The sequence below is a fragment of the Topomyia yanbarensis genome, chromosome 3 (assembly GCF_030247195.1).
Source record: "Topomyia yanbarensis strain Yona2022 chromosome 3, ASM3024719v1, whole genome shotgun sequence".
NCBI classification, from domain to species: Eukaryota; Metazoa; Arthropoda; class Insecta; order Diptera; family Culicidae; genus Topomyia; species Topomyia yanbarensis.
In genome coordinates, this window is record NC_080672.1 from 79,591,206 (window position 1) to 79,619,128 (window position 27,923).

The following is a 27,923-nucleotide window of genomic DNA, read 5'->3' on the forward strand; positions in this document are numbered from 1 at the left end:
ATGTGAAATATGTAAAATTGGTAAAATTTGTAAAATTCGTAAAATTTCCAAAAATTTCTGAAATTTGCTAAAAAATCATGAAATTTACAAAATAAAATCCAATATTTAGAAAATTTTCAAATTTTGCGGCAACTTATGACATTTACCTTTTTTTCAAAATTACATAAAATTGTAAATTTACAATAAATTGCAAAATTAACGAACATTTTTAAAATTTACATTTTACATTTTTGTAAATTTACAACAAAAAAAACCATTTGTAAAGTTTGTGGAAATGACAAAAAATTGTTAGGTTTGAAATGTTCAAAATTTATTAAATTTGCAGAAATTTGTGGAATTTGTTTGTAAAATGTATAATCCCTAATAAAAAAAAATTATACACGAACTTTAACCCAACGATTCCACATATTGTTTGGATGATACCCTGAACAGGTCGTTAGGCTCTTGGATCATAAGATGTTTATTAGGGATACTTTTAACAGATCTGTAAAATTTATGAAACTTGTAACACTTTTAGAAAAAAAATTCTTGAATCGGAATTTTCAAAATTTTTAAAGATATTCAAATTCGTAAAGCTATTGAGATTTTTAAAATTTCTATAATTATTGAAATTCCTAAAAATTCCTAACAATCAAGAAATTCTCAAAAAAGGGTAAAATTGCTAAATCACAACAAGTTTGCTAAATTTTCAAATATTTGAAAAGCTAGGAAGATCCAAAAATTATAAAAAAATCGGAAATATATTCTAGCAAATCTTAAAACTATTAACATTTCGATGATTCATTAATTCTTTAAATTCCTAAAACTTTCAAAATCGCAGGCTTTTTAGAATTCGTCTTGTCTGTAAAATTCCGAAAATTCCTAAAATAATGAAAGCGTAAAAATTCCTAAAATACCGTTTATTCCTGAAATTTCTAAAACTCTAATAATATATCAAAATGTCCTAAATTTACTAAAATTTCCAAAATTCCTCCTATTTTTGAAAATTTATAAAATTTACAATAAAGGTTCAATTAGACTAAATTTTGTAAAGTTAACACACTTTACAAAATTGGCAAAATTTATAGAAATTGGTAAATTTTGAGAAATGTGTAAATTTTGGGAAATATGTAAATTTTGTAAAATGTGTAAAATTTGTAAAAATTGTAAAATATGTAAAATTTGTAAAATTACCAAAATTTCTTGCATTAGAAATTTGTAAAATTTCAAAATCTTTTTAAAATACTATGAATTGTGAGATTCCTAAAAGTTTAATAATTCCGAATTCCAAAAAAATCTAGAAAATTCGTAACACTCTTGAAAGTTTTTTAATGCTTTTTATTATTTAAATACCTGCAAATTCCTAACAATTAAGAAATCATAACATTCCAAAAAATTGTAAACTATTGAAAACTCTACAAATCTTAAAACTCCAATAATATCTAAGATTCCCAAAATTAATTAATTTTTCAAAATTCCTGATACTTTCAAAGTCGCTAGCATTTTTAAAATACTTGAAATTCCATAAAAACTTTATACAACAAAAGTTTAAAAGAAATCCTAAAATACCTCAAATTCCAAAATTTCTGAAATTCTTAACATACATAATCGTATTCCTAAAATTCCCAATATAAATGTAAATTTGCCGCAATCCCAAAGAAAAATTCAAAATAATCTAATTGTAATTCCCAAAACTCCTAGAATGATTCCTAAAATTATTTGAATTCCTAACATTCCAAAAATATCAAAAATTTCATGGAAAAGTTAATACAAAAAATCTCATTTTTTTCTATAAAATATAAAACTTACAAAAATCCTAAATTGTGTAACATATGCAACATTCTCTCAAATCCCTAAAACTATACATTTATGAAATTCCAAAAAATTCTGACATATTGCAAATTGCTGGAAAGCTTAAAACTTTTAACTTCCCCAAGAATAATTAATTTCTCAAAACTCCTAAAACTTTCAAAAATGCCAGCATTTTTAAAATACTTAAACTTGAAATAACGAAAGTTTTAAATAACTCATAAAATACCTCAAATTCCAAAAAAATCGAAAATTCTTGACTAAAATTTCCAAATTTCGAAAATTCCTAAAATTGTTAAAATATTCAAATTGCCAAAAATTTTCAAAATTTCTCAAATTCTTAACATACATAATTGTGTTTGAAAAATTCCTAAAATTTCCAATATTTCCAAAATAAAGTAATTTCCCAAAATTTCAAAAATATACTAAATTTCACACAATACCAAAAAATTCAATATAATGTTACTGTAATTCCCTCTAACTCCTTGAATGGCTAAAATTTTCAAAATTATATAAATTCTAAAAATTTCTATAAAATCCAAAATTTACAAGAATTCTAAATTGTATGACATATGCAATATTCTCTCAAATCCCTAAATTATACATCCCAAAAGCCCCAAAATTCCTGAAAGCCCCTATATTGTGAAATATATTGGTTTAAGGAGTTCCTCTTATATAATTGTGGCAAAAAGTACCTAATTATTAATATTGAATTGTGCGCTATTCTGCAAAATGCTTATTAAAATAAAAATTGTCTATTAATTGTGTCAAAAATGGCGCCCAAAATTGCGGCTTACTCAGAACAAGAATTGTCAAATCTGCGGCCATTCACGTTTTTGAACCATTCAACCAATCAACTTCGGGTTTTGCCAGTATAAAAAAGATAACATTCTCGGGCGCTGTAACCTACAACATCGAAACATTTTGATCATTAACGATTTTTTACAGTTTTTAGGTTGGGGCCTCTACGGAATGTAATCTTCAAGATCGTTTTGGTTTGCTGCTGGTAGACGACGAATTGTGACCTGTATCGTGCCCGAAGATGAGATTGGTTTTCAAAACACCTTTTGCTGAATTGGGCATTTTGGACGCCATTTTTTACACATTACACTTGAAAATTTTTATTTTATTGATGAAACCTTAATAAACATTTTGCAGAATAGCGCGCATGTCTAAGTCATTTTACTATCATGCATTAGGTACTTTTTGCAGAATTATATAAGAGTACTCCCTTAATCCATGTAGTTCAAAAAATTATATGGATTCCCAAAAAAAATTAGAATTTGTAAAATTTACAAAATATTGTAAAATTGAGAATAATTTTTGAAAGCGGGAACCCACAAACGCACTTGTCAGCACAGATAATGAGTTGGTCACGTCCAGAAATCTTTACCTTCGGTCCTAGCAGCCTAGGTCCATGCTTTCAGTTGGATCAATAAAAAAATGATGCTCATATTCCCTAGACTTCTCTTCTAGTATCTGAACCATACTAAAACATTAAGTATCAGATTCACGATCCGCGCGATCATTCAAGAACCAACACGAATATGCGAATGGTCCCACGGTTATGACGTCGAATTTATGCACGCAAAGATACATACACGCTAGCACACGCGATAAATACGGTAACATACAAACGCTCGAGCCCTTCGCGATCATCCACGCGCACCTACGCCCGCTGTCTCGCTAATAGGATAACACTCAGATAAATAAGTGAACTATTCAGTACTTGTAAATTTACAAACGCGGTCTCAAAATTGAACCCACAAAAGTGATCGCACGATCATGAATCAGTTACGTTCGGAAGTCCCCATATTCTGCCCTAGCAATGACGCCCATATCCACTAGACAACACGTTCCATGGCGACATGACCGGGAACTCTAGTGATATGAAAGAACTCACTCTTTTCTAGTATCTGAACCGTACACTGAAATTTAAGTATTAAATATACGAATAAAATCGAAATTCTACACACGAAGTTGCATACACGCTAGCACACGCGACGTACAAACGTCCAAGCCATCGAACACGTTAACTTACAAACGCCCGAGCCCTACGCGATGATATTCAAAGACGAACATGCAATCGCGATCATACATGCACAACCACGCTCGAGATTTCACCAACACAAAAACGCCCCAATGATTAAATGAACGCTACATCACTTTTAATCTGATTAATGCTGTCTCAAGCGCGCACAAATGTGTAAGTTTTGCTTGGGGTCGAACAGCAGATGGTGATCCTTCGTATATTAATTTTAGATTATCGAGAATTGTTTTTTTTTTGGTTACGGGTTGATATCAGCGCTTCAAAGGTTTGTACCTTATCTTCAGGACAAAACGGTGCATTTTTGCTCAGAACCAACCCGCACTCGATCTCTCCGTATATATGTTTTTTATCCAAAATTTCTAATCAGTCCGATTATTGTAGTCTCCCGTTTTTAAATGAGAAAAACGACTCTTTCACTGCTCTACGATCGATGCCAATGGTGTCGATGTCGTTCGCTAAACCAAGCACCATATGGAATTTCGTATGTTCATATCGCATCCTGGGGCGAACAACATATCTAATCTTTTTCCATTTCCCAATGTTCTACTTCCATCTGACATCTAACCAAAATATTGATAAAACCGTAGCTAACGTTGTTCTCCGTTTCTTCCATTTTTTTCAGAATACACTTCCAACCTCCAGTGCTGCCATCAGTGAAGCAACAAAAGCAAAACCCGAAGCAAATCACCCAGTTTTGCCAGTGTACTTAACCGGTTCGTGAAACAAGAAAAAAACCGTGATCGGTGTTTGATATTTAAGAAGCAAATAACCAGAAGCATTAATACCATTTCAATGTTCATACCTGTGTAGATGCGTTAAGAATATCCAGCAAAATCTCATTCAAAAGTCTTTTAATCGTGTGTCATAAGTGTCTAACCAGTGCTTCTACAATCTAGCGAAGAGGAAAGAAAGCATTAATAAAAGTCCAGCACAACCTCTCTAGTATAGCAAAATAAGTGAAAGCATAATTCGATGTTCGTTTTTTTTTTCTCAAGTGAATCTCCAACATTCGAATAAATAGTAAGGAAAATATTATTCTGTCGAAGCCCGAGCAAACGGAAACACCAAGTGGAGAAGAAAAGAATCCCAGACATTAATATCGTTAACCCAGTATATCCAGTCGGTCAGTCAGTCAGTCAGTCAGTCAGCTAGTTTGTTGTTAGTCCAGTGTTGTTTAGTGTTACTTACATTCCCACAGCGTTCGTGTGCGTGTGTAACAGTTGCGTGTGGAAAGTAATCGTTCGAGGTGTACGACAGAGGAAAACAGTTTATAGTTGTACTACAAAGCAAAACCCATCACAATCAATCGTTAGTCAATAAAAAAAAATCCAGAGGAAGTAAGAAAAGGTATTCAGGTGGTGGAAAACGCAAACACAAAAGTAAATGTCCTAAGGTAAACAAAGCTGAAAACGAAAAAAAAAAGAAGGATGCCAGTGTGTTCGCGCGTATCTGTATCTGTGTGAGTTTGTTACCGTTACGTATCGAGTTTACAAAGTCTAGTGCTTGTGTTTGCTGTTGTCTTGCTGCGTGAAAAAAAAGAAAATAAGTGAAAATTTACGAGTGGTTTATCGTCGACTTGCTGCCATCGACTGCCGGCATCAAGTGCTAATTTAAAAGGTTGGTGGTTACCTCCGCCCGAATTTATGGTCAAACAACTCGCAATGGTTTGAGGTGAAGGGAACAGAAGAAAGAAAGAGACCTCAGCGCAGTGGTATGTGGTTGGTAATTGGAGATATTTTATAACGTTGAATTTTAAACCGATCGCGTATTTCGCCGTTGGACCGCGTGGGACGTTAATACAAGGTAAGTGTTGTTCAACCTATTGTCAGTTTAGTTGATATTTATTTATGAGGGATTGCGATATGCTTCTGGACATTTTTACGCCCAGTGTTGGGTTGAGCTAGCCAATCAAATAGCATGAATACAAAAAAAAAACTGTTATGGCTGTTTTTCTTCTACGTAAATATTCCAAGAGATTTGGGTTATGGCTTTGCACATTCCATTCAATTAGTACCGATTTCTGTGGAAAGCCTGACAACACGAAACACTTGATAGGCGAGACAAATCGAATAAAACGAGGGGTAGGAGTCCATAACTTCACTGAACTGATTCATTTCGATTGTTCTAGCAGAAAAATCTCTCGTCAGACTGGATTGAATTCATTACAAGTTAGAGGCATACCTCCGTCTTAGTATCATTGGTTAATCTAAAGTGGGACAACCAAATTACAGCCTAACCTTCAATGTGAGATCTTTACTATACAAACACGTCCAACAGAGTGGGTAGATTATTGATTATCCCTCTCCCGTTTCGGAGAGTATGATATTGTAGTACAATGCTCAAACGCCGGATCAGTCATATAAGCTGCCCCTTGAGCAGCCCTTTGCTGCTCCGATGGAGAAGCGTGCGTTTGACAAAAGTGTAAAATGGAAACGAAACAAAAAACTGGACCAGACCAGCCGGCGTCAGCAGCCTACCTAAATTGTGGACCGGCGCGCGGAACGCAGCCGGAAGTGGCGAATTTGGCAAGCATTTCTGCAAATTATCCCTTCACGGTTCGGTCAAAAGGAACAACACGGCTTTTTCAAGAGGGTGTGTATTTTGAGTTGGATTTCCTTCGATATTCGATTTTTAGACTGGATAATATTTTTAACTTTTTTTAAAGATGCGATTAACTGGATCTACTAGTTTCAGAACCTTTAATTTCGTCGTAGTCTTCGCTAACTTTACACTAAGTTTGGCAGCCATATTACACAGACGCTGCATTGCTCTTATCTCCGTAGTGCAATCGTTTTCCATGAAACTATTAAATTTTGGAATACTCAGATATTTAATTTCGAACGTGAACGTGAATATATCTCCCTGTTAAATCATCTGCTACAAATTGCTTGCCCAATAAATATTTTTTTCGAACCTTTGATCAACAGCATGACATTAATTTTTGGAGTATCGTAAACCACAAGGCATCCACTGCGCCGGAAGTGTGGATAAAGACGTCGTGTCTATAAAAAGTCAACACAATAATTCTTAATCGTTTTGACGCGAGGCACAGGGTGTTATCGCCAAAAACGCGCGAAAATTTAAATTCACTCAAAAACGGTAAAGCGTACAGCAATAATTACTTCTGGGATGTTTTATAATGAAATTTTTTACCATTTTTTTAAAGTATGAAATCTTCAGATATGTTAAAGAACTTGTTTTGCAAACAACTTTACTGAAGACCAAACTTTCTATTGATAGTACACTCGAAGTTATAGACCGTTATTTATGACTGGCCTCTTATTTTTTTTTGGCCGAAACACAGATTTCAATGTGGCATCCCTGCTTAGAAGTTACTGGGCTCACTTACCACTTACCTTCAGGTTAGAGCCTTGTTGTCGCAGTCTTCGAAGGGTCCGCTGGTCGTCCTCTATCTGGTCGATCCACCTTACTCGCTGTGCGCGCGTGTGCGTCTTCTTGTTCGTGTAGGGACGCCCTCAAAAACCATCTTCACCGGGTCGTCATCCGACATTCTTACGACGTGTCTAGCCCAACGTAAACGTCCTATTTTTGCGGTATGCGCGATGCAAGGTTCTTCCAGCAGCTGATGCAACTCATGGTTCATTCGCCTGCGCCACGTTCCGTCTGACATCTGCACCCCACCATAGATGGTAGGCAACACCTTTCGTTCGAAAACGCCAAGGGCGCGTTGCTCCTCAACGAGCATATTCCAGGTCTCGTGACCGTAGAGGACCACCGGTCTAGTCAGCGTCTTGTAGATAATCAATTTCGTGCGGCAGCGAATTTTGTTCGACCGAAGCGTTCTCCGAAGTCCAAAGTAGGCACGATTTCCCGCCAAGATCCGTCTCTAAATTTCTCTGCTGTTAACATTGTCGGCGGTTACCAGTGAGCCCAAAATACACGAATTCGTCGACCACCTCGTTTTCGTCACCGTCATACCCGAACTCGGTATAGGAGGTCCACAATGTCGTCTCTAGAACCTCTTCCTCTCATGTATTTTGTCTTCGAAACATTGATGGCAAGTCCTATCCTGCTGGCTTCAGCCTTCAGTCTGATGTACGTTTCCGACATCGCCTCAAAGTTCCGTGCCATTATGTCAATGTCGTCGGCGAAGCCAAGAAGCTGGACGGACTTTCTAAAGATCGTGCCACTCGTGTCTATCCCCGCTCTTCTTATTACACCTTCTAACGCAACGTTGAACAGCAGGCACGCTAGACCATCAACTTGCCGTAGATTCAAAGGAACTCGAGAGTGTCCCTGATACTCGAACAACGTATATCACCCGATCCGTCGTAGCTTTGTCTAATCATGTTAGCTTATCCGGAAAACAGTACTCGTGCATTATCTGGCATAGCTGATCTCGATCGATCGTGTCATATACCGATTTGAAACCGATGAACAAATGATGTGTGGGTACGTTGTATTCGCGGTACTTCTGCAGAACCTGCGGAATCGTGAATATTTGGTCCGTGGTGGCGCGAGAACCCATGAATCCCGCTTGGTAGTTGCGTTGCGTTGTGACGATGATTTTGGTGGATTGCACACTGACTTCATCATGTTTGCTGATTATCTAATAAGAGTTGCTTAGGAAATGGTAAGTAGAAATTCATACCAATCCGACCCATATTAAAACCTCAACAGGATGATAGCCATCATTGCCGGCCGCCCCCATCTCCATCGTTCACGGGGAAGAATAAAGGATAAGGTAGACAGGAAGTGTTGATGCTCCACCTACTTAACGGAAGGACGACGATTCATCAGACTCTTCCATAGGTGTCGCGGAGTTGGTAGTTTGGAAGGGTATCAGGTCTAGGATTCGCTCCAAGCAAGCGATGCAACCTGTAAAGCATATTTTATTAGGTAGTTGTTTAGTTAGTCTTCGAGTGCACGATCACTCGAAAAAGAGAAGATCTTGTTATGTTTTTGGTTCTTTTTAAACTCTGGGCAGCCGGCTACCGAGAGTATATTATGTTCCCTGAACAAAAGCAATTTGAACTCCACACAGCCGACCGTAGGAGTATTGCCTAAAAAAGCTAATCTGATCTACGTAATGGGCCGGATCACTATTTATTGCAACAGTATTTGGACAGAATTCGCTACTTCTTCTCTACGATATATTTATTGGCTTGAAAACTATCGAGTGATAACACATTATACAGGCAAAAATAGCGCGAGATATTATAAATCAAGGAAAGTATTCCTTATTTTTCATATCGGATTGTTTGTAGAATACAAGTATACGACTAGATCTGTTCGCACCCTCTCATTCTGCTACTATCGGCAGAAGGCTGATAGCACTCAGTCGTCGCCGGTCTAAGGACCAAATGTCATCAATAGACTTAGACTCGCGTGGAGGCATGAGATAGGAAACTTGTGAGAATTTTGTTATCCCACCGTTTGACGACCCAAGAAAAACGATACAGACATCATTTATTAACTAAAATCCTTCGTACGTCGCTGGAGAAAATAATTTAAAATATGCTGTGAATATTTCAAAGCTCGTGGTTTGAAAAGGGATTTAAAAAAACGCGTTTGAAACCCATGAATCCCGCTTGGTAGTGCCCCACGAACTCCCTTGCAAATGGTGACAATCGACGGCAAAGAATTTGAGAGATGACCTTGTAGGCGGCGCTAAGTAGTGTGAAGTTATCGGGCTATTTTTTGATAAAATTAGCTAACATGTCAAAAGCAAGAAATTTCGAACGGCGAAAAAGGGGCAGCTACCTCTAGTTGTAATTAGAAATGCTATATCTACTCCATAAAACTCAACTATTGTTCTTCAAAAAATGTCCAATATCTTCGAAAATACTAGAAATTGTGTATTTTGACAATTGGAATAACTTCATAAAATATATGAAATTTGTAGGGATGAAGATTGAAAAAATATTTAAAAAAATGTGTTTGGGGGTATCCAAATATAACGATTTAAAGCTAAAGCATTTAAAGCAGATACTTAGTGTGTTCAACAAAAATATACTCACTTTTAGGAGGATTACTCACTGTCAGCGCTGCAGCAAATGATAGACATTGCTGTTTTTGATAAGTATCCATATTTGTATTTTTGATAAGAAATGACTATTTGTAACACTATATTTTTCAAAATTTCCGAGTTACTTCGAAAGTACACGCGATCAGTCAATTTTTTATATAGAAAGTTGTCTATTTCTATAATTGATTTTTTTTTTTACGGAACAAACCCTCTGTGTCAGGATGATATGTTATTACATTAACATATCATCGGACATTTAAGAGGTCATCCACAAACAACAAGTAATAATGTTGAAAATAATGAAGATAAAGACTTTGAGTCTTCAGTAAAGTTATTGGTGAAAGCCTGCTCTACAACTTTGCCTAAGACAGAATCCTAATATATGTGCTTACAAGAAAGGTAATGAATATATCTCACTTTTAGGGAGATTAATCATTAAAAACACAACACCATATAAAAGGGCTTGTAATGTCCACAAACTGCTCCGAAGACGGGCGTAGTTGACATTTGAGGGAGATAAGGGGGGAGATTATTTCCTGGATCTAATTTGTGTATATTTTTGGACTTTGATTCGATGTTTTCCATCAGAAATATATGAATTTTCAACACCATCCTAAAACAGGCGTTTCTTGTTTTCAAATGACATATATGATCGTACATTTCATTCAAAATTCAATAAAGAGACTAAGAGTTTTAAAAGTTTTTTTTTAATTTTCATCTTCAAGCATCCATATTATCCAGTTAATTAAAATATTTTATAAGAAACCAAATGAATTGCTTAAATCTATTACAAATAATAATAAAAATAAATTTCTTATTGTGTAAATTTTCTCGCTTTTTTTTTTCAAATATGTTATTTGCCAAGAAAAATGTTATATGAAATTTGTTTCCCCAAGTGGCTCCGCTCTACACTAAAATGCAAAAACTATTTATAGGGAAACAGCCGACAAAAAATAGTTTTGTCCTCCTAAACCTACACAATTACGCCAGGAACATCGAGTTAGATTGGACATTAACAAATATTTCAGATCATTCGTTCGGTGACTCTCGAACCGATAAGTCGATCATCATAGTTCGCAATAATGAATAGTGCTAAGCGCTTTCAAGATGCTCGTTCTCCGCCTTTTTGAAGTTTCGGAATTTAATTCTTTTGCGTGTGCACGTCAACCGTTATTCGGCCAACTGAGGAGTGAAGCACCAGTCGTTCTTTTCTTATAATCCTCCTAGATACCGTTACATTTACAAGTTAAGTATCGCTATAATATTACATTTTTCATTTTTTTCTCTAATACCATCCCGCACTGGACAATAGAGCAGTGCAAAAAATGACTTCCCCTGACAATGATTCGTCTCATGGATATCGAACTAAAATCGACCCAATAATTAGTCCAGGTGTTTGCGTTTCGACTTCGTCTCTTCAGAACCACGGCACTTGACCAATGCACCGGACTGACGCTTAGTCCAAGATTGGCAACACTACTTGTGAACAGTGTAAACGACTTTTACTTTACGATGTCCCGTAGGTGATGAGACCTACTGAAATCGAACCTTGTCCGCAGCTAAGCAGACGAATGCTAGCAAATGTTATATTACTCCCCAAGGAGAAAAATGGTTTAAAACCGTCTTTATATATGAAGGGCACTATACCTAACTATAATTAGTCCCGGTGGACTCCCCGACTGAAATTGTACCCGGCATCCTCAATTGGACCGTTCCTAATCTTCTTGCGGACCAAAAACCTTTTTTAAAGTCCGTTTGCAGATTTGTCAAGCTCTCACTGAACGATATTCGGTTGTGACAGAAATATCGAAAGTTCGACCCCGATAAATAAAATAGCTCGAAGCGGGTAAAGGATATTGCTGGCCACGGACCTTTTTCGAAGGAGTACAGAGTATATGTACCAGCTAATCGAGTCGAATGTGAGGGAGTCGTAACCGATTCGAGTTTAAATTGCATGGATCTGCTGGAACACGGGATTGGCTATTTTAAAGACCCCATGCTTTAGCCAGTGAAGGTAATGGACTGCAAACGATTGCATTCAGTATCGGTCCCAGTTGGCAGGAAGAGGACATATGTCCACTCAGACTCTTATCGGGTGATCTTCGCCGGGTCTGCTCTACCCAACTGCCTTCACTTTGACAATGTTCGTCTACCTTTTCGCTTTTTTGTGCCGCTGGTCATGAACTGCACTAATTACAAAAGACTGGGACACACAGCCATTGTATCAATACGGTTCTTTGTGGGAAATGTAATGGGAATCATGTGGATGATTGCTGTAAAAGGGATGTTGAAACGTGTATACAGTGGGGGAAATCCACATGATCTCTTTACATGTCCCGCGTACAAGTAACTTCAGCGTTTCTTTCAGAGACGCTCTAAGCGATCTTTCACAGAAATGCCAAAAATAGCTACGCCATCGGACCCTGTGAACATCTATACTAACTTACCTACTAATTTAGACGACTGTGATGAACCCCAGGTTGGAACATCTTCTGCTGTACCCAAAAGCAATAGAAAAAGGAAGAACATTTCCTCTTCTAAACTTCATGGTAAAGGCCAGAAGATGTTCTTTAAGTTCCTCCAAAAATACCAGCTCATGTAGTACTTCCATGATGCAAAACCGAAGCAAGTAGCTTCTGGTCTCAGAAACCTGAGCTCAGAAAAGGAGTTCCCTGCACTTTCTGAGACATCAAAAACCCCAAGTGTTTCCATATTTCAACCGTAGAATGAAACTAGCGCTAGATTAATAAAATTTTCTGACATCGTGGACCGTATTTTTACAGCTTTAAATATTTCATATATTGCAGAAGCATTATCCCGAAAATCTCTCATTTCATGTCTAATCTTTACACGTTTGTGCATGCTCCGAGTGCTGTTCTACCATATCTCAACTGTTGGATTCTCTTCGGGCCCGAGAAAGATCACCCAGTGTCCCGGTTGGATCGAGATGTACTGCCAAGCCGTGACCTCCTCTAGATGTCCATCGTATACACCTTCCTAAAACCCATCAATATCCTATAGTTTTAACTGCCCCGTTTATTGTTCTTTTCATTCTTAGAAGCGCCTCTTCCACCTGTACCGTACACCAACGATGGTTTGATGTGACTTGAAGGTGACACGAAACATCTCTGTCGAATGAATCAACGAAACGGGACCTACAGCACAAACATTACACACCCAACTCGGTGTGTTGCGGATCCGCATCTGATGTAGGAATTCACACTCCACCGCCACCCCTAAACGTATTCCCCACGCATATTTAATACATAATCTCGTTAAGAAATGCCCAACTGTACCACTGCTTATAAAATAATAAAATTCAACCATTCTTCTAGTCATTTCTTGTTTAAATATTATTTGTAAATTGTTCCCCTTAGTTAATATTCAATTGCTCCAATAATCTTCCTCTTAAGAATCCTGAACTGTAATATTATAAAAAATAACGCCAAATAACCCCTCCAATCTTACGAATATTATATTATCCCCTCTTGTTAATGGAGGCTTTGTAAAACGGTTTCATTATTTTAATCTGTCAAAACAAAAGTCCGTTGGAGACATACCGAAGCTGCTCAGTACAAATCGAAAATATGTCTGGCGATGACAGAAACAATTACAAGGTGGAAGGGGAGTATCAGATGGGTCAGCGAATGGATGTAGATGTGGCATATATGATGAAATTGTGGGTATCATCCATTCCCGGTCAGCATAGTCCGACGAAATACATTTGCTGGCAATCTAATGTGTTTCTTAGATATCCTAAATGAGTTCAAGTAGCTTGATTGCGTTACATTTGTTCCGCTTCATTAGTTTGTTCCTTGTTCCTTTAGTTTGCGTTTCGACTACTCATGCATACCAAAAATAATCTCGGTCAATTTATACGCTTCTGCTTAATCTCTTTGCATCTTTTTTATCATTGTTCGGCAGGCTATATTTTTTCTCATGTATACTTACAATCTCTCAAATTCCAATCGCACAACCGCTCGTGGCCTTTGCGATAATACAAACCTGGTCAATATCAACACGTCGTCGCGTAATTGCGATCATTAACCCATACTTACACCCGTAATCTCGCCAACATTAGAACATCCCGGTAATTAAATGAACGTTTTAGCACCTATAAATTTACAAACGCGGACTCAAGTCTGAACCCACAAACGTCCGTGTTCGCGCCATCATGAATCCGATTGATTCGGAATCGGTTGTTGGATTTGATTTGGAAACCATAATGACTCCACTCAGAAATTCGAACCGGTTCCGGAATGAGTTTAACTGGGAACTAGAGTGCTCTATTGCACACCCCTATTGAAGCGTACCATCACATTTGACGCGTTGCAGAAAATAAAAAAAATAATCATCGCAGTAGGCAGAGTGTGAAAATACTTCGTCAAAAACCCATTCTCATTCGAACTGGCCCCGATACAAGAAGCAATATTTTGCGGATCAAAATTAAGCCGAGCTGCAAACTTGAAAATTCTCGAACAACTTCGAGATATTTCCTGAAATTCCTTCCCGTACTTCGGAAGTAAGAAATTAATTGCGGAAAATCAATATGGATCGATTGGTAAGTTTTTTACAGTAACGAAACGTTGCTCTAACTTTAACTCTCCAAAATGCGATTCTTTTTCCTATACTCAGACCAACCAACGCAGAGCCGACCAACGGGAAGATTACCAGGAACCGATGGATGCGGCACGTCGTCGCCGTCGCTCTCCAGCTCGATCCCGATCCCGAGCTCGGTCCCAGTCCAGACAAGCGGCTGCTCCTCGCCGACGCCGCAGCCGTTCTCGAAGTCGCCGTCGGGCACAACACCCGATGTGAGCAATGCCGGAAAACATCCAGGATTCGCGGTAATGTGCTAAATTCCATGTGAATAGATAATGCTAAATTGCATGTCAATAAAGAATGGGTTTGCATACTCGCGAAAAAATAGTCGTTTCCATGGTGAAAAACAGCCGTAGCGCTTATAACCAACAGGCATTTGTTGCATAGGTAAACCATATTTTCGAACTGGTGTTGGCATTTGTAATGCACGTTACTCGTTAATCGCAAATGAGCGGGCTTCGCAGGACTAGCGGTTAAATGGAGCAGGTGAAAAATTGCTCTGGGAAAATGATATTTGGAATGGACGAGAGTTCTGACGATTGAGCGCAAGCAGTGTCTCGAAAACGACTGTCGGTTGTCCTGGCGACGCACGATTGTATTTTGGAGCTCCTTCTCCAATGTCACTCGCAACGGTTCGCAGTTCGTTAGTGGTATGTTCGTCCGTATACCAACGTACCCCAACGAACTAAATACCGTCAGGTCAAGAGTTGAGTTTTGGTATATATTTCCCTCAAAATGTCCTCTTTTTTTCCCTTCATCAAGCTCCTTCGAAACCTCGGTGTGTTGCGTTTCATGAAAGATTATAACCGCTGGACCCAGGGACTGGGGTGTTCCTGGCAGGGCCAGGTTGTAACTATAGGTTATTTAGCTGTTTATCATGCTTTCAATCAAAACACGATTTATTCCAGCAGTTTCCCAACTAGTTAATGGATCTGCGAAAAACTTTTTGAATTACAGGCGTAGCATCTTTGCGCAAAGTTCGTGCCCGTGACAATTTTTCCAACAATCATTGTGAGTTACATCCAGGTATATTTCCCACCACGTTAATGGAATGTATTTTTTGGAAGACTACAAGTAAGAATTTTTTTTTAAATTATGCTTGAAGTATTCATATCTTCTTTGAAGTGGAACTGTAATGATTTTATCTTTTTCCGGTCTTATACGGATCCATCGCCCATTTGATCGATTCGGTTGACACAATTCTTCGAGAAAATGCCAAAAAATGAGCCTCTTGGCATGCCGCTACTATAAGTGAGTTTGTTTTATCCGTCCAAGTCACTTGGAGATTCAATCGTCGAAAAATACCCATGAAACCTAGTCGCCAAGCCCTCTTCGTGGAGGTCCCAATTCGTAGAGTTGGAATTACAATATGTGGAGAGTATCGAAACGTTTAAATGATCAAAAACGATATGATATGATAACGACGGTTCGTGCTCCTTGGGTAGGAGCCAGTTACTCATGCGTCATTCCACCAGAGCAGAGAGTTACATCTAACACCTCTTTTCTGACAGCTTATGCAAAAGTTTGGCGATTTCCCACGTATGTGCAGATTTGTACTACTTAAGTATTCCGACAATTTGGTGCCTCTCAAATTAATATCTGAACTAGGGCATCGCAAAAAATTATTTTTTTTTGAATCCTCAAAGGTACTTCATTATCTCATATTGTGACAAATGTCAAAGTTAGCTGAAATTGGTGCTTTGGGAAAATATGGAGGAAAAATAAATTAAATGCAATAACTTTGAAGTAGCAATCAAAAAATTGCAATTTATACCTCTTTTTAAAGGAAATAACATTAGTATTCGAATAGAGGTATTCCTGTTTCTAGAAAAATAAGGGAAAGTGGGGTACTGGGTCATTTTGGCCCCAAAATCACCTATTTTTAATAATTTATCTGGCCCGTAATGCAAATCATACATATTTTACAGTTTTTCCAATGTGAAAAAATCTCAGAAATCGAACAGAACCTTTTTGATTTTTGTCCAAATACAAGAAGTTGGGGTTATAAGGCCTTTTGTCATTCATATTAAATTTTATCGTTTTCTCGTGCTTATATCTCTATTATTCTTCAACTAATTTCAATAAATTGTGCCTTGTTGAACGTGGAAAATCTTTAGGAACAAAATAAAAAGAGATTCGTTACCGGTAAAATTCAGAAACATCAAATTATCTGACATATAGTCTTGATTTTATATTTTTATCATAAAATCGCACATATTAACTCTATTTAACAACAAAATTCCTAATTAATTTATTACTTATAGTGTAAAATATCCTTAGGGATCATATAAGAAAGTTTTTATTCCTGGAAAAATAGGAGAAGTTGAGGTATTAGGACATTTAATAAAAAAAAAATGTGATTTGTAGAGTTAATGTCAAAAAATTTGATATTTCTGAATTTTACCGCTAACGAATCTATTTTTGTTGTATTCCCAAGAATTTTCCACGTTCAATAAGTTACATTTTATGAAAATTGATTAAAGAATAATAGAGATATATGCACGAGAAAATGATAAAATTAATTATGAATCCCAAAAGGCCCTATAACCCCAACTTCTCGTATTCGGGCAAAGGTCAAAAAGATTCCGTTCGATTTCTGAGCTTTTTTTCACATTAGAAAAACTGCAAAATATGTATGGTTTGTATCACGGAGCAGAAATTATTTTAAAAATAGGTGATTTTGGGACCAAAATGACCAAGTATCCAATTTTACCTTATTTTTCTAGAAACAAGAATATCTTTATTTAAATACTTCCTTTTTTCCTGTAAAAAGATGTATAAATTGTAATTTTCTGATTGCTACTTCAAAAGTTATAGTATTTAATTTATTTTTCCTCAATATTTTCCCATAGCACCAATTTCAAAAATTTCACGCGAAGTGGGCGGGAGTCTAAAATTGTCCAAATGATGTGAAATTTGGCATCTGAGCTTACTTTGACATTTGTCACAATATGAGAGGGGGGGGGGGGCCTTTGAGAATTCGAAAAAAAAATTGCGATGCCTTAATCTGAACCGCCCCATATTAGGGTGATGTGCCTATTATGGCAGTAGAGCCTATTGTTACCCTATTTCGTACCCCTTGGTTTCGAACCAAGCATATGAGATAATGACACTATCGATTTGGCTAAAGCAGGTGAGAAAAAATAAGCTCAAGTTATGTTCTTTATTTGTTGTGCACATATGTATTTAGAACTATCCTCTAAATCCAACTTTTAATTAAAACAAAATCACCTTATAGAAATATCTACTAATCCGCCTCACTCACGTAGTGAACCGCAACTGGATGCAACGGCGCTTAGCAAAATAAACACTTACGAGCCAGCATTTACCGCCTCATATCTCGTTATTCCAGCACAAATATACTAAACATTGCACTGATACATACCTTTATTTTAGCTGGAGAATCTTTTTACGATAATTTCACTTTAAAATCACTCGTCAAACACTAGAATAGGCCTAGTGTTATAATAGGATAAAACTAAATACGGGGGTTCCTATTATTGGCATGTTTTGCTGATACACTACCACAATCAAAACCAACTTTTTGTATCCATCATACAGAAAAGAATCACCAGTGCGGCCAAACCAAAACATGAACTTATAAATATAATGTAATGCAATTTCAGGTATAAGTAATCAATTACTTCAAGTTATTCAACTAATTGTTGATTGCAGATATTTTATTTTCATCTGCACATACAATTCGGATCGTGAGAAAGCAATGTGTGATGTGAAACTTGTCATTCCAGTTGCTAACCTTCGAATGGTTTTTTCTGCGTGCGCAATTCTGGGCGCTCTTCTACTAACAGCTGATGAGTTTCATTGATGTGCGTGATGTTTACGTTTGTTTTGATCGGCTGAAAAAAGCAGAATGATTCGTTTTACAAATCACACGTTGGCGTCCATGATCTGGATAGCTAGTTAGAATCGACGCAAATGGAATATGAGGCATTGCGTTTCAACTAAATTGTTTTTCGATGAGGTGGAAATTGGCACACCCATGAGGCGATAATTGGATCATTGAGGTGGGAATAGATGCACAGAATGGAACATTTATTTTCATTTATGCTGAAAATTGAGGCAATTCTGCTAAATAAGCATTATATAGATGTTTAAGAAACAGTACACTGATACTTTATGCTGAGAAAGGTTATAGATAATATGGCTTCTTTTAAAGTTGTACAAAAAATAGTGCGACCCTCTCCCTAATGGTGCCAAAATAGGCTCATCACCCTATGTGGCGGGTTTTTGAATCTGCCGATTATGAGTGGAAACCCATTTCTGCCACAGTATGATATACCCCCTATTGAAATCATTAGAAGGTGATGATTCATTATGCGGCGAATATGTCGAACAATAGAGGTTTTTTTACGCGGATTTTCCAATTTGTTTGGTTTTGGTTTTGTTACGCGGATTTTCCAACAATCGAACAATAGAGGTTTTTTTACGCGGATTTTCCAATTTGTTTGGTTTTGGTTTTGTTACGCGGATTTTCCAATTAACGCGGTTTTTGCAAAAATATTCTAAGTCCTTTTGAATGCAAAAGACTTAGAAGATTTTCGGAAAGATGGAAGAGACAGGCCTGCAAGACTCCTTATGGCCCACACCCCAACAATATGGGTATTTTCGGAATGGACTTGAAGAGTAGGTGCCAGAAATTGATTTTTGACGCCATTTTGAAATCCAAGATGCCGATTTCCGGTTTAGTGAAATCGATATAACCCAATCAATAAGGGTATTTTCGGAATGGTCCTGAAGAGTAGGTGCCAGAAATTGATTTTTGACGCCATTTTGAAGTCAAAGATGGCGACTTCCGGTTTAGCGAAATTCGCTATAACCCAATCAATATGGGTATTTTCGGAACGGTCTTGAAGAGTAGGTGCCAGAAATTGATTTTTGACGCCATTTTGAAATCAAAGATGGCGACTTCCGCAAAAACCGCATTAATTGCGAAATCCGTGTAAAAAAAACTTCCAAAAATATTCTAAGTCGTTTGCTGAGAGTTTTTTTACGCGGATTTTCGAATTAACGCGGTTTTTTACGCGGATTTTCCAAAATTAACGCGCTGTTTTACGTGGTTTTTTTACGCGGTACGAATCCCCCGCGTAAAAAAACCTGGGTGTATTTCCTTTTTATGTTATCAGCAGTCGTATTGGCTGTAACGGCACAAATATCACAAATTGTAAAGTCGAATATAAGACATGCGTTGAGAGCACTATTCGCAAGTATACATGCACGAGGTATTTCTCGTTGATTTGTCATACCATTTTTATTGAAAGCTATGAAGACGGGGTTAAGTAGCTTTCAAATTTTCGAGTGAATAAACTAAATTGTCTCAATTTTTTTCCCGCTTTCATCATATAATAATTAAATAAGGTGAATGAATATAAAGAAGTTACAAATACTATTTTATTACTCTAGGTAAAAATGCGGGTCCACAAACTGTACCAGGGGCCCAGAGCAATTTCTCTAACTGAACCCCCCCCCCCTCTCATCGACCAAGCAATTGTACTCATCCACAATAAAACACCTCGTTAATTAAGTGAACGTTTTAGCACTTATAAATTTACAAACGCGGTCTCATGCATTAACCGACCGTTCGCGCGATCATGAATCGGTCACGTCCGGAAGTCCCGGTAGACAACACGTTCGATGGCAGCATTACCGAATACTCTAGTGATACGGGAGAACTCATTCTCTTCTAGTATTAGAACCGTACACTGAAAATTAATTATCAGATTCACGGTTCGCGTGATCATCCAAGAACACACGCGAATATGCGAATGGACGCTCGGTTCGAATTTTAAACGCGAAGTTACATATACGCTAGCACACGCGTCCTACAAACCCCCATTCGACATACAAACGCCCACGCGATCGAACACATTAACATACAATCGCCCAAGCCCTTCACGATGATACACAAAGACGAATATCCACGCACAACTACGCCTACGATTTCGTGAACACAAATACGCTCCAATGATTTAGTGAATGCTATAGCACTGATAGTCTGATTAACACGGTCTTAAGTGCGAACATATCAACGCGATTATAAAGTTCCTACACCAGCACATCTGAACCAACGACAGTTGGTTGCAGTTTTTCCGCTGGGACTTACTGTTTTTTTCTTTGTTGATTTTGTAATCGTTGCTAGGCACAGAAATCAATTAGACAAAGAAGTGTTGCTGGAGAACTTATTTTTTCGTCCGCATCGAGGGGTAACTCAATATACAGGTAACTGGCGGTGAATGGCTCGGATTTTTTTTTTGAATTGTTTCATGAAATTTCTGGTCACGTCGTTGCCTGAGCCGTACACTCAATGTCACAATCAGAATCACGGCCTGCTGCAATTGATGTTAAGCAGTGTTTTAGTGGTTAACATTTCTCGTCTCGTCTGCAATTGTAGTGAGTGATTCTTGCGGGGAGCCCTTCCGAGAATTCAGCTCTACAGCTCCAGTAGAACAACTCTCGAAAGAAGTGTGATCAAGAATATTTTGAAAAATATAATTAGCTCAGAATTTGATGTAACCAACAACTTCCTATTCTGAACACACAATATCCATTCAAATGCATATCGCAAAATCTTCTAATGCTGGAAAAATGAAACCATCACACACCAACGTATTTTACTTCTGAATGGGCAATCATGAAAAAAACTGTAATAATAATAATGTTCCTCCATCGCTCCGCACTCGGCTGAGCAACAAACGGTTAGTGGGTCAGTAAACGACTTTCGACTTGACTCGACTCACGCGCGTTTCGAGAAGCAAGCGAAAAGTCGATCCAATTTGGTGTTGCGTTTGTGTCCGTTGTTCGTTTTCTGTTTTTTTCTTTTGGAATTTGGGAAAAGACGCGACCACGGGGTGTGTTGTTTTACTCCATCTACTACTCCCCATCATCTTCCTTTGGGATCGTGTAGGTTATTGCTGGTTCGAATCAACAACCAGTCGGTTCTGGGGTTCGGGAGCTTCGATTTACGTTTAGTTCTATGTTTTGAGTCTAAAAATAGGTGCATAAAGAGATGGGTCTGTTCCTTTGTTTTTGTTTTCTCCGTGGACTCTTGTTCGGTCTACCAATCTTCCCGGCGCGGTTGCGATGAAAAAATGCATTAAAATGCAGTTAGTCCGTGTTGTATGATCAACGGAATTGAATATATGGGGGCGTCGTATACTACAGATGTGAAACGTACCTGGAAGGCGGGACAAGCTCAACTAAGCGCCAACGTGGAAACGAAGATGAACAAAAAAATTTAAATAATGTCGTTATCTTTAACATTCTTCTTACATAGTACGATTGTGAATTACTAATTTAAAAGGTTTGTTCATAAAAAAGATGGGTAGGTAATGTCAGAGACATAACCGAAGTGAAGTAGAATAAGGGAATGTAGCCTGGGTTGGGACGGGTTTATTTAGAAACTGATATCTCGTTTCCATGACAATATTTTTTAGCTTGTAGTACACCATTTTGTAGATATATTATGTGGATTAATGTCTGCGAAGGGAAGATGTTCAATTGCAATTTTAAATAGGACTCAGGATCAATTTTCTGCATGACGGCAAAATGGCCAAAAAAATTGTGTCGTATAGGTTGGGACACTTCAAACGATTTAAATAATTAAAGTCAAATTAAATTTAAATGCATTATATTTATTTTTTGATTAATATTTATTTGTTGATTGGTAATTTAGAATTAGAATAAGTAAATGAAAGACGTATTTACTTCCATTTGACAAAGTTAATCTGACTCACAGTTTTTCCATGTTAAACTTGAACGCAATCTTGTACGCATGTGTAAGTCCATGGTGTCCCAACCTATACGATACGCTTGTCCCAACCTATTTTTCGAAGAAAAAAAATCCAATCAAGCAAACGCAAAACCCTGATCGGTAATAACATTTCAGTTACTTCTTAGCACTTTAAAATTACTTACGTTGCAATTTCGATGAAAAAGATTCAATTTAAGAATGCCCAAAAAACAGCACAACAAAAGTTTTTTCGCTCGTTTTTTGACTCGGCTCAGTGCAGCTGTGACAAGAATGAACTATAACTTCAACTTGGCATAAACAGTGAGCTACAACGGAGTCTAGCATGTGCTAAAAATAACAGATGGCAACACTGAATATGAACGAAAATATCGAGCTATCCCAACCCTTACAGCGCCAAATTGGATAACAAATACTAGTTGGACTCACTGGAAGTTAAACTCACTCCACAGTTAAAAGCCAGTATAAAGGCATTTGCGCGTGGAATGTCAACATTAGAGAGTTAAGGCGAACGTCCTATAAAAAATAATATTTTCAATCCTTAACCAACCAGATTTCTTCGCAATAACCATGCAATTGTCACGTATGATAATAACCGACAACAAATGTAGTATCAGTACTTTACTTTCAAAAGAGTATTTCACTGGTAGAGCAGTGAAACTCGCAAAAAAATAAGTAAAATGAAAATACCGTATGCACATGTTATACAATTAATCTGGTTCTGCGGATCATTATAAAACTGTGTTTATAGCCGCATATACGATGATACGTGAAACGTTTTCCCAGTTTGCCCCGGCTATCAAACCATCAGCAGAAACTCGTATCTCTATTCAACAAACCAACATAATCTTCTTCAAATCGTCAATCGCACCCACACTACCGCTCGCTAGAAGAAAACCAATGAAAGAGCACACTCCAGTGTACGGTCCAGTAATCAGTATATACATCCTTGCACTCTGGAGCGCGTGCCGTGGTGAATTTATTTGAGAATGCCACACATAATTGAAAGAGCACGATCTCTCGCACCCAACCAGCCCATCGCCACCGAACACTTGAAATTCGTTTATTTAGCTCCGAACGAAAGAGCGTTCTGTTTTTTTCTGTGGTCTGTGATCATTGTATGCATAAAACTGGCGCACATGTGCATCATTGAAATGGAATCTACTATTTCGAGCTGACGGAACGTAGCAACTACTACGAGGTCAGAGCAGTGTCGGAAAATGTTTTTTTTTTTCATTTGCCAAAATCAGGCGAAACTGACGAAAGAACGAAGCTTCTCTCCATGCCACTAGCACTTTGCGAAATTGAAAATGAGACAAGGGCCTAGGATAGAGCATGCATGTAGCAGAGCGTTGTCATTATTCCTTCCGCACACTCGTTTTCGCTTTGAGATTCAGAATGTTATTGGTAGTTTCGATATTGAGCTTACTGCTGGGGAAACGAAAATACACTAGCAATGATATTTATTTGTCGCTGCTCGATTTTGCAGATTTGTGAGCTAGTGATGATATTGTAGGACGGAAGCCTGATAGATGTGCATATTTTTCGTTTTAACTATGGTTTAGTTGTATTTTTTGATGCACATTGCTTTAATTTCATTTTATGGACGAGAATCGAAAATTACTGAGCATACATCAAAACGAAATTGAAACTTCGGATTGTCATAGGAAAATGAAAGTCGCTACTTCTGCTACTCGTTTTCGTAGAATCGAGAGAGGAGGGGACATTGCCTTTATTGTTTTATTTTTTGCGCATTTAGCGACGAAGGAGGCAGGAAAAAGACGAAGATGAATTCTTTGAATTTCGTCGTTCATTGAATAGGTATGAGAATTTTAGGCTCTGGGTCAGAGAGCAAATTGACGATTATTTTCTTATGTGCTGCTTTTATACCTGTGTCGCGGTTTATTGGATGATAAAGAGGCATTCCTAGCAAAGCTCGCCGCTGCTTGGTTGAATTATACGGACTAATAATTACCACTTTTACACAATACATTATTTTCGTTATTTTTAGTAATCGTACATTTTACGGTATCACATACAATATACGTGCACATATTTCCGATCAGATAGTGCAAAAATATAGCGATTTCGATCAGTACAACAGAAGTTATTCGCACTGAAGGACTCGGAAAATATCTCAGTAGAAACTTTGAAACGGGACCCCTATATTAAAACGTTAGAAGCATTCTACGTCAAAAATTGGATGATTTCACAAGATGTCCAATTTAAAAAAAAAAATCAGATTAAAGTGATTTTAGGAGATCTCGAAAGGTTTTAGCGGATTTTGGTAAATTAGCTATGAAGTTTGCGTTTCGACTTCGTCTCATCAAAATTTCACACTAACTGACAGGACTAAGCTAGCGCCACAATAGATCAAAACACTGGTCGCAGGGGAATATGTATCCAACAGAAAAAAAAACTTGCGCCCAATTGACGCTGGCTCTAAAAATCGAAAACACTTTTGGTGTTTCTGAGCAAACTCCTAGTCCTGCGTGATGTCCCGCAAGAAACCTATATTTTTTCTTTGGTTATTTGTTGTATACATTTTAAAGATCCTTCCACACATTCAAACAATTTCGGAGCATTTTTGAAAATTTCTCATTGTAATCCTTTCAACAAATAATTTCAATAATATTAGAAGTATTCAGAAACTGTCGGGTGAATCCACAAAATTGTAGGTTTCTGGGGAAGTACAAGTATACTTTCGCACAGACGACGAAACCTGTGTCAAGATGGATTTCAGGCAGGTTTGCGGACCAAACTGTTATCTGGCCCAGCAAATTCAAATTTCCGTTCGACGATAAATTCCGAAACTAGTGATTTGGCAAGCAATTTTCGGCTGCGGATCAAAACTGTACTGAGCTGTAGGAAACTGTACTGACAAGAGTTCCTGGAGAACGAAGTACCCCCTTTTGTTAAGGCTCACAAAAGTCCGGTGGAGTTGTGACCAGATTTAGTCAGAAAGTACTCGTCGGTCGATCTCGTTCGCCCTATCGAAAAGTTTTCAGAGCAGTTATCAAGCGGAAGTTAACAAACATGAGACACAACTTAAGACACTGCAAAGATGTAAAAAAATGACCAGTTCAGTGTGCGGCAGGTGATGATGGCAATTTTATGGAAATTCCGTAAGTATATCCGAAAGTCGTCGTAATATTTTTTGCAATTTGTTCATGAAAGTACTGAAAAAACCTTAATGTTGATTGAATTACATTTTTCTTTCGTTAAATCAATCCAGAAAAATATTTGGTTTTATGTGTCCTAAGTGGACCAAACTAGGTAGATTGCATTATCTTTATCGAACCACTACTATTTCGCGATAGCTTCTTAACACTCGGAATACCAAGGGGGTAAAAAAAATGAGAACGCTTACTTTGACCGGTCATATCTCAGCCGTTACATAATCGATTTTAAAACTGTCTTCACCAATAGAAAGATATATCTTTTGTGAACACGTCGAATTAAAAAAATAGAAGAATAGAGTTGTCTACCGTAAGTTAAAGTAAAAAGAGAATAACAAAGTCAGTGAGAAAAAAATGGGAACGCTTCTTTGACTTGCCATATCTTAGCTGTTTGTTCACCAATTTTAATTCTTTCTTCACCATTGGATAGGTAAATCTTTTATAAAAACAGTGAACAAAGAATGATGGAAAGCAAATTTGTATATCTGAAGTAATTGTAAAAAAAGTAATTGAGAGTCAGTGCAGACGAAATGAGTTTTTCTGTTCAAACAATCGTATCACGACCATTTGTCAGCCAATTTCAATTTTCCTTACACCAATGCAATCCTTAGAGCTACTAGACTTGTAATATATGCAATAAATAGTAGATTTTCAAAAATTACTGTACTTTTTCGAGTTTTTAGGAGATAAGATTTTTACAATGTACGTGGCATACGGCATTGAAATTCTTTGCGACTTGTTAGTTTTACGGTTTGAAAATTACCTGTTTACTCAATAGTTCTACATATTATACATGGATATTATTATATCAAAATGTTTGCACAAACGTGGAGAAACACATTATTGTATGTAAGTTACTTAATAATAGAGTGTGTTAGGACGATTCAGTAAATACGAAGAAGTTCAGAATTTTAAAATGTTCGTCATATAACTTCAAATTTGAAACGATGACCCATACATTTTAATACACCAATCGATTGTAATTGATGGCGGCTACAATTTCTGAGAAAAGACATTTTTATATTTTCTCAAAAAATAGCCAAAAGTACGTAGAAGTACAGAAATTTCATTTAGTTAGCAAATAACGTCGAATTCAAAGCGATGGCCTATACCTTTTTATATACCAATCGATTATAATTGATTTTGGTTACAATTTCTGGAAGAACAATTTTTATATTTTCTCAAAAATAGACAAAAGTACGTAGAACTACAGTAATTTCATTTAGTTGACAAATAACTTCAAGTATTCAAATCTATCACCTATGCAATTTATACACCAATCGTTTGTAATTGATTTTGGCTACAATTTCTGAAAGAACAAATTTTTATATTTTTTCAAAAAATAGCCAAAAATACGTACAAGTACAGAAATATCATTTAGTGGGTAAATAACGTCGAATTCTAAGGGATGATTTATACTTTTTTATACACCAATCGATTGTAATTGATGGCGGCTACAATTTTTGAAAGAACACATTTTTATATTTTCTCAAAAAATAGACAAAATACGTAGAAGTACGGAAATTTGATGTAGTTGGCAAATAAGGCAAAATTCAAAATGATGGCCTACACTTTTATATATACCAATCGATTGTAATTGATTTCAGCTACAATTGTTGCAAGATAAACTTTTCATATTTTCCCAAAAAACGACAAAAATACGTAGAAGTACAGAAATTTCGTCTGATTGGCACTGCGAATTTCTGTACTTCTACGTATTTTTGGCTAATTTTTGAGAAAATATAAACAATTGTTCTTTCAGAAATTGTAGCCGCCATCAATTACAATAGATTGGTGTATAAATAGTGTAGGTCATCCCTTTTAATTTGCAGTTATTTGCCAATCAAACGAAATTTCTGTACTTCTACGTATTTTTGTCGTTTTTTTTAAAGAAAATATAAAAAGTTTATCTTGCAACAATTGTAGCCGAAATCAATTACAATCGATTGGTGTATAAAAAGTATAAATCATCCCTTAGAATTCGATGTTATTTACCCACTAAATGAAATTTCTGTACTTGTACGTATTTTTGGCTATTTTTGAGAAAATATAAAAATTTGTTCTTTCAGAAATTGTAGCCAAAATCAATTACAAACGATTGGTGTATAAATTGCATAGGTGATAGATTTGAATACTTGAAGTTATTTGTCAACTAAATGAAATTACTGTAGTTCTACGTACTTTTGTCTATTTTTGAGAAAATATAAAAATTGTTCTTCCAGAAATTGTAACCAAAATCAATTATAATCGATTGGTATATAAAAAGGTATAGGCCATCGCTTTGAATTCGACGTTATTTGCGAACTAAATGAAATTTTTGCACTTCTACGTACTTTTGGCTATTTTTTGAGAAAAATATAAAAATGTCTTTTTTCAGAAATTATAGCCGCCATCAATTACAATCGATTGGTGTATTAAAATGTATGGGTCATCGTTTCAAATTTGAAGTTATATGACGAATATTTTAAATTCTGAACTTCTTCGTATTTACTGAATCGTCCTAACACACTCTATTATTAAGTAACTTACATACAATATTGTGTTTCTCCA

General features: G+C 36.8%; 1 protein-coding gene across 2 annotated transcripts in view; it reads left to right on the forward strand.

Annotated features, from left to right (window-relative positions):
* Window positions 1–27,923, forward strand: part of LOC131686776 (ecdysone receptor) — a 923,983-nt gene that overhangs the window by 184,239 nt on the left and 711,821 nt on the right. For both annotated transcript variants that reach the window (XM_058970770.1, XM_058970771.1), the window contains one exon: window positions 4,461–5,641. The gene's annotated coding sequence lies outside the window, so the exon portion shown is untranslated. The remainder of the gene's footprint in view (window positions 1–4,460; window positions 5,642–27,923) is intronic.